Source organism: Arvicanthis niloticus, chromosome 1, assembly GCF_011762505.2.
Source record: "Arvicanthis niloticus isolate mArvNil1 chromosome 1, mArvNil1.pat.X, whole genome shotgun sequence".
NCBI classification, from domain to species: domain Eukaryota; kingdom Metazoa; phylum Chordata; class Mammalia; order Rodentia; family Muridae; genus Arvicanthis; species Arvicanthis niloticus.
The window spans coordinates 82,331,166-82,339,157 of NC_047658.1; positions in this window are offsets into that span (position 1 = coordinate 82,331,166).

Consider the following 7,992-nt stretch of genomic DNA (forward strand, 5'->3'; position numbering starts at 1 on the left):
ATTTAACTCTTTACTCTGACACACACAGTAATGGTTTAACCTTCCCTAGATCTTTACACATCCATGTATAAGATCTTGACTGATATTAAATCTTTGTATTGCTTCTGGTTCATACTTTAAGACTCATTTGGTGTAGAGGTTCCTCTCCATCTGTTTACCTCTTACAACTAATTGGCAAGAGAGACTAGATTATCTGTGCAGGAATTCCCTCCATTGCTGTGGTGAAGTTGACATGCAGTTTCTATGAATTGACTGGCAGACCTCAAAGGAGTGATGCAGAAGGAGGTGACAAGGCTGGAGATGAAGGTGTCAGATCATGTAGGGTTCCACAGGGCCTCTAAAAAGACTTCAGATTTCTATCAGTTCTAGTTGGCAAAAAAAAAAAAAAAAAAATACATTGCTCATTTTAACTGGAAGTATTTAATATAGCAGTGGCACAAATAGGTGTTAGAGATCTGGAAAGGCCAAAGAGAACATGAAATACAGAGGCTAAAGGAAGGAGAACCGAGAGACTTGGAAGATTCTTAGTCCATGAGAAGGGAAATTAGCAGATGCCTGTCTCTCTTGGTTGGGTACTGGGGTGATGGAAGACTGTTCTAAAACTGCAGATGCAGATATCCCTTGGGTGGGCAGGGGAGGAGGTGCATCCAGAATGTTCTAGGAATTCAGAAATACTAAACCAAGGTAGGAATTAGAAACAACTTCAATGCCAGAGTAAGTCAGTACTTGAGTGGTGTTGACAGAGACAGAAATTGAGATTGGAAGGAGCCAGATCTTCTTGGGTTGGGCTTCTGAAGTTCTTTTAGGAACTTCAATTGAAAGAGAGAGAGAGAGATCTAAAGGGGTCTAGCTGGCAAGAGCAAATGTGTCTGGCAGAGTCCCAGCCCCAGGATCTCATTTCAGATGTATAATTTTATATTTACATATTGAAAAGTTTATTTATTTTGGTGTGTGTTCTGGGAGCAAGTCCTTGAGCCATGGAGTCAGCACAATGAGGACATAAAGCAATTACATCACTTGTCAAATCCTCCAGCTTCCCTTAGTGTTCAGCTACTCCTTCAACCACAGTCTCTGCTGATCCAGATCCATGGGCTTGACTCCTCCTGAATGTCAAGTCAATGGAATCAGTATGAAGTCTTGAGTCTGGCTTCTTTTCCTTCACAGAATGCATTTGACAGTTTTCTATGTCATGATACTTATCATTGAATTGCCAAGTCATAAGACAATTGTAGAGATGAAACCCAATCCATTTCTTTTCCCACTGAATGACACTTGGGAGGTTTCTAGCTTCTGAGATTTGTGAGAAGAGGTATGGTAGACATTCATGAACAGATTTTAATGTGACGATAAACAATGTGGGCTCAATGAAGATCCTGCAAAGACATACCCCATTTTAATTACTAGAACTGATGAAGTGTTACTGTTTTTTTTTTTTTTTAAGCAAAATGTGTTTGCAGAGGGAGCTAAGGATCCTGAAATAAGATTATTTTGAATTGTCCCAAAAGCTGTAAGTCCTGTGTGTCCTTAGAAGTGAAGAAAACACACAGAGACCATGATGTGAAGGAAGAGACAGAGAGGGGCAAGGCAAGGAAATGAAGGGGTCCCCAGAACTGTTATTAATAGAAGCTGGGAGAGTCCAGAAACCACTCTCCTCAGTCCCTAGACGGAGTGCAGACCTTCCTAGCACCTGCAGGTGTAGCCCTTTGGCCTCTAGAACTGAAAGAGAACAAATTGCTGTTAGTTTTTTATTATTGTTTTATTTTTTGTTGTTAGCTTATTTTAGTGACCATCTTTGTGGCAATTTTTTTATGCCAGTCCCAGGAAAATAGTCTAATAAACTGGTTTATTTTAGGTAAATACATGGCAGTAGGATTTCCAGACCTTTTGGTGGGTGCGTATTAAAACTTAAGGAAATCCTGAAGTGTTAAATTGTTCTGCAGTCTCACCAGCCACACATGGAAGTCCTGGTCTTTCTAAAATAGCTGTGTATACAACAATGGGTTTAATTTGAACTCACCAACCACTACAGGTGTTTTTCCTCCTGTGCTTACTCGACAGTTGTTATTTTTGTTGGAGTTTTAGTTGATGAGTTAGTTTACTGTTGTTGAGCTTTGAAATACATTATATATTTTAAGTGCAAGCTTTTTGTAAGATACAAAATTTCGAATATTTGCCTCTAATTTTTAAATTCTTTTTTTTTCATTTCCTTAGTAAATTTCATGGAGAAAAAGGTTTTAATTTTTTTATGAAGTCAAACTTACTGATTTTTATTTTAATTTATGAATTTTACTTTGCATTCACATCTAAGAATTCTTTGCCTAATCCAAGGTCATGATGACTTTGTATTTTCTCATAAAAAAGTACAATTTTCTGTTTTACATTTGGGTCTATGATACTTTCCGGGTTAGTTTTAGTGTAAGATGGGAGATGCATGACAAAGATCTCTTTGTCTCTTGTGCTTGTGAATGTGTGTCTCTGGATTCTCATTTTGGGCTCCTTGATGTCTGGCCACCATGTTACCATTGCACCTGTCATCTTCGTCCTGTAGGATGAAGGCAAGAGTGCAGGCAGGTTTACTCAACACTCATAATACTTTCCAAAATTATTTTGGCTATTTTAGATAATTCCCGATTGCTGATACATTTTGGAGCTAGCTTATAAAGCTCTACAAAACTTCTGGTGAGACTTTGACTGTGAGTTCTGTTAGATTAGCAGATCAATGTAGGAAGAATTATCATATTAGTAAGATTTAAGTTAATTAGTTCATGAGCTATTTAGGATTTCAGTTTTTTCCCCATTAATAACTTTTAAAAAATATTTTTGGCATGAAGATCTTGCTACATTTGTAATTATTGTACTTTTGATACTGTGAAAATGGTACTTAGATCTATTTAAGTTTTCAGTTGTTCATTGCTAGTGTAAGACATTCTAAAAGACTGACCCTGAGTTCTCTGATCCTGCAAAGCTCGTGCACACAGTGCCCTAGGTTCTATTGTTGTTTCTTTGCTGTTTTTCTACACTTGATCCTAGTAAAGGACCAAGAAGTGACACACTGTGAGTTTGTGTGAGAAGAGACACACTCTGTGAAATTTTGTGTGAAATGATACACTCTGTGAGGTTCTGTGAGAAATTATACACTCTGTGAGGTTCCCTGTAAGAAGTAACATACTGTGAGGTTCTGTACGATGTGACACACTGTGAGGTTTTGTGAGAAGTGTCATACTGTGAGGTACTGTGGGAAATGACACTCTATGAAGTTCTGTGAGAAATCACATACTATGAGGTTGCGTGAGAAGTGACACACTTGTGAAATTCTGTGAGAAGTGTCACTGTGAGGTTCTGTGAGGTTCTGTGAGAAGTGTCACTCTGTGAGGTTCTGTAAGAGGTGACACGCTGTGAGGTTCTGTAAGAGGTGACACGCTGTGACATTTCTGTGCACACACACTTTCTACTGGTTGAGTCACTCTATTTTGTTGAGGCCCACACTCGGCCTCAATGCTTTGCCTCAACGCTTTTGGGGCTAAGTGCTCTGGTCAAGAGAGAGTGTGGCTCTTGGGGCAAGAGACACGAAGAATGGAGACAAGACAGGGTGTGATTCAGTCTCTCTTCTATTTTCTTATGTCTCCCCTTTGAAGGGAATTCTGAGGTGTTTATATACACAAGCAGGAGAACACAGGTGAAAACACTTTACCACGTGCACCATACAGCTGAGGTCACTAAACAGCAAAACAAGCTATGTGGGATAAACAATATATTTATCAGAGTGTGCTTCAGCTGTTACAGGCTTTTGACAACCAAGTCTTTCATCAGGGTATATGGTTCCAGATGGCTACAAAGTTGATCTAGCCACTTTCTACTAAAGTCAGCTCCCAACAGGTCCCCCTTTTTAAATTTTTTTCAAAAGGGAAGGCTGGGAAAACTTACGGAAACCGTGCCTGTCCTAGGTTGGAACAAAGGACCCCAGCCTCACTTAAGATGGTGAGGCCTCCCTTATTTTAGGGGCAAGGGTCTCGATATGCTCTCTTACCCGTCATTGGCTAACCGGCTTAGCACGCAAGTTAGGGGTTAAACCTCATCAGTCTTGATGACAGAGGTTTCAGAGTCCCCTACTTCCAGCCTGTAATAGCGGACCTGTATGGGTTTCATTTGTTATCTGTTGCTGTACCAAAGCCATCAGTTTGAACTGCATGAACCCGAGAGACAAGAGACTTAATATCTAAACTGTTGATATAAAAGCAACACTCTTTAAGGCAACACACAACTTCCCCTGTTGGAGAAGTAAAAGGTCTAAGCCTTGTACCCACAAATTTTCAATAGAAGAAATTATACCAATGAAATCCTTGAATTTTGCATCAGCTTAGTAACAATTATACAGATTAAGACAGCCTAATATTAACCACCTCAGTCCCCAAGTCCAGGGAATTGGGGCACCGACTCTTCATTAACTTCTTCAAGCTGAACATGGGCTTTGACTTTTAGAAGAGGAATGAGGGGAAGGGTAAATTGATAAGCATCTGAAGTCTGTCTTAACTGCATCCAGCTGGAAGTTCAGGGCATCAGTGAACATGCAGGTGATAAGATTTATTCTCCAAAGCTGTGTATTCTGCAATATACAAATCTCAAAACAAATTTTAGTATCTAGATAATTATTTTGATTCTCTGAAATCTAGTGTTCTGGAGGCTTACCTCTGTCATGTCTGATCCATATAATTCTGGAAGACATAACTACTACCTTAATGACCTCATCAGAAAACTCATAGAAAAACCTTTTTTTCCAAATTAGCCTTTCCTTAAGCCAGTAACCAGAAAAACCTTTACATTGAGTTTTTATCCAGAAAAATATTATACAACTCAGAATCACACCCATTTTGAAAGTTAAATCAATTAACATTATCATTCTGCTTAGCTCTCTGTCTAGAGCAGCCTTCTATTTATTCCTCGCGTCTTTAAAGCCTTTTTCATCTGTTTTTACTCACTTATACTTTTACTTTTCGTTACTATAACCTTTATTTATCTGTTTGGCTCTCTTGACTCAGAGCAGCCTGCAATTTACTCCTTGCATCTTTAAAACTTTTTTCATCTGTTTCTGCTTATTTTTTTTCTTGCCCAGTTTTTGTTACTATAACCTTTATCTATCTGTTTGGCTCTCTTGACTCAGAGCAGCCTGCAATTTACTCCTTGCATCTTTAAATCCTTTTTCATCTGTTTCTATTTACTTATTTCTTGCCCCGTTTTTGTTACTATGCAATCACCTTTGTTTCACTTCCAAATTCAGCCAGCTCCGTCAGTCGACTGGTTCTCCAGCGCAGGGTGTCTTCCACTGTATCCCGCTTACTGGAGTTCAAACATTGAGACTCTGTGTCAGTCGACTGGTTCTCCAGCGCAGGGTGTCTTCCACTGTATCCCGCTTACTGGAGTCCCTGTTCGGGAGCCACTAATGTTGAGGGCCACATTCTGCCTCAACACTTTTGCCTCAACACTTTTGGGGCTAAGTGCTCTGGTCAAGAGAGAGTGTGGCTCTTGGGGCAAGAGACACGAAGAATGGAGACAAGACAGGGTGTGATTCAGTCTCTCTTCTATTTTCTTATGTCTCCCTCAAGTCTCTCTTATGAAGGGAATTCTGAGCTATTTATAGGCTTTTGCCACGTGCCTTGTAGGCACGTGGATACCACGTGCCTTGCAGGTGTTGATATGACGTAAGCCTTACAGGTGTCTATAGCGTGGACAGCACGTGCACCGCAATGCCTTGAAGGCGTGGATAGCACATGCGCATTATAAGCATGTATGGTGTAGATAGCACGTGGACAGCACGTGAACTGCATTGCCTTGCAGGCGTGACTACCACGTGCATCTTGCAGCTGGGGGCAGTAAACAGCAACACAAAATATGTGGGATATCAGTATATTTATCAGAGTGTGCTTCAGCTGTTACAGGCTTTTGACAACCAAGTCTTTCATCAGGGTATATGGTTCCAGATGGCTACAAAGTTGATCTAGCCACTTTCTACTAAAGTCGGCTCCCAACACTATTTTACTTTTTCTCTTTTAAGCTGACATATGTCTTGGGAGGCCTTGAACCCCAGACAAAGCTGAGGTGCTTACCTAACATATTAAAGCAGACCTGGTACCCAGTTCTAGAATTCCACAGTCCCTGCCTGCTACATTAAAGTTCCCACTTCAGGGCCTGGGCAGGTCTCTATATGATCCAGCCTTTACCTTTTTGGCCTCTTGCTCTACACCCCAACCCACACCCAATCACCATCGGCACATGGCTCAGTCTGGTCTGTTCACTTGGGACTCTCAGACGCCCCCACCTCTAGCTATGCTCACTCCCTTTTATCTACAATAAAGCTTCTCCTCTCCCAAACCTAGGAGCAGTCGTTCCCTTTCCTTTCTTCTTTTTCTTTTTTCACTCACCTCTCGTTTGTTTTCTGAACCTAATACATTGTCTGGAACCTGTGACATAATGCTCAATTGGAATTCCTTCTTTTCGGTAGTTTAAAGCATATCTACAAGTTCTGGAATACTATGCTCTTTAACACATGACTTCAAAAGTCCCCTTCCTCATTCTGTTTTATTTAGTAATGTCCTTCTAAGAAATAAAATGTGGTAGAGGAAGTCCAAATGACTTGTGGTATCCTAGTAGATGTAAGTATTGTGCCTTCTTCCTGTCTTTCTTTGATTACTGGCTCAACTTGTGACAATAATTAACCATCCTATAAGAAAGAGGTCTACATAGCAAGGAACTGAGGTTGCAATGAAGCTGCCAACAGATCCCCTAATGTCATGTTTAGATGACTGCAGCCTCATGGCAGACCCAAAGCAAAACCACCCAGCCAGGCCATCCCCAGTTCCTGACCCACATAAACAGAAAAGATACTGGTTGTTTACAGACTCTACATGCTGGAATAATTTGTTATGTAGTAATAAACAATGCAATCTATTATAATGTTAATTATGTTTATCCTTAAGGATGCCCTTTGTTAATAAAGATTTGCGTATCATTTCTTGAAATAGTTCCATAATTTTAGCTCTCCTATTTATGTCTCTGCTGTACTTTTAGTTGATTTTTGTCTGTGGGTACAAATTCATTCTTTTTGCGTATGAATATCCATTTGTCTCAGCACACTCTATTGAAGGGATGGTTCTTTCCTGGATTGAATATTTCTGGGAACGTCACTAAAAGATCAATAGACCAAGTTGTTCATATTTATTTCTGTATTTTCAACTGTATCCCACTGTTAAAGTATTTGCTGCTTATCAATAATTCACATATTTAAATATTGTAACTTTGTAACCTTGTTTTAAGCTTTTGAATTGGGAAGTATGAGTTCTCCAACTTTCTTCTTTTTTCAAGACGTTCTTGGCTCCTCACAATCCTCTCTGTTGTCATACTAATTGTAGAATCACTTTGCCTATTTCTGTAAAAGAAGCAGTAAAGTTTTTGATAGCGATTCTATTGCATCTGTATGTAAGTTGAAGGGTCACTTATATTATAAAGTATCCTATTTTCCAATTTGTGAACACAGTATTGATTTATAGTTTTTAATTAATTAATACTTTGATTTGGATTTACTTTGTATCCACTGTCCTTGTTACGTTTTGTGAACTTGACTTGGGTTAGAGTCATCTAGGAAAAGGAATCTCATTGAGAAAATGCCTTCCATCAGATTGTCCGTAGGACATTTTCTTGAGTAGTGATTGATGTGGGAGGGTCTATCTCACGGTGGGAGGTGCCATTCACAGTGGTCCTGGGTTGTATACAAAAGCAGGCTGAGTCACTCTTCATGGCCTCTGCATCAGCTCTTGCCTCCAGGTTCCTGCCTTGAACTCCTGCCCTGACTTCCTTCATGTTGGACTGTGATTGGAAAATGCAAATGGAAATAAACCCTTTCCTTCCTAAACTGCTTTTGGTCAGTATGTTATCAAAGCATTAAGAAAACTAAGACACCCCAAAGATCATGTTTTGGAGATCTGTCCCCTAGGTAAACAG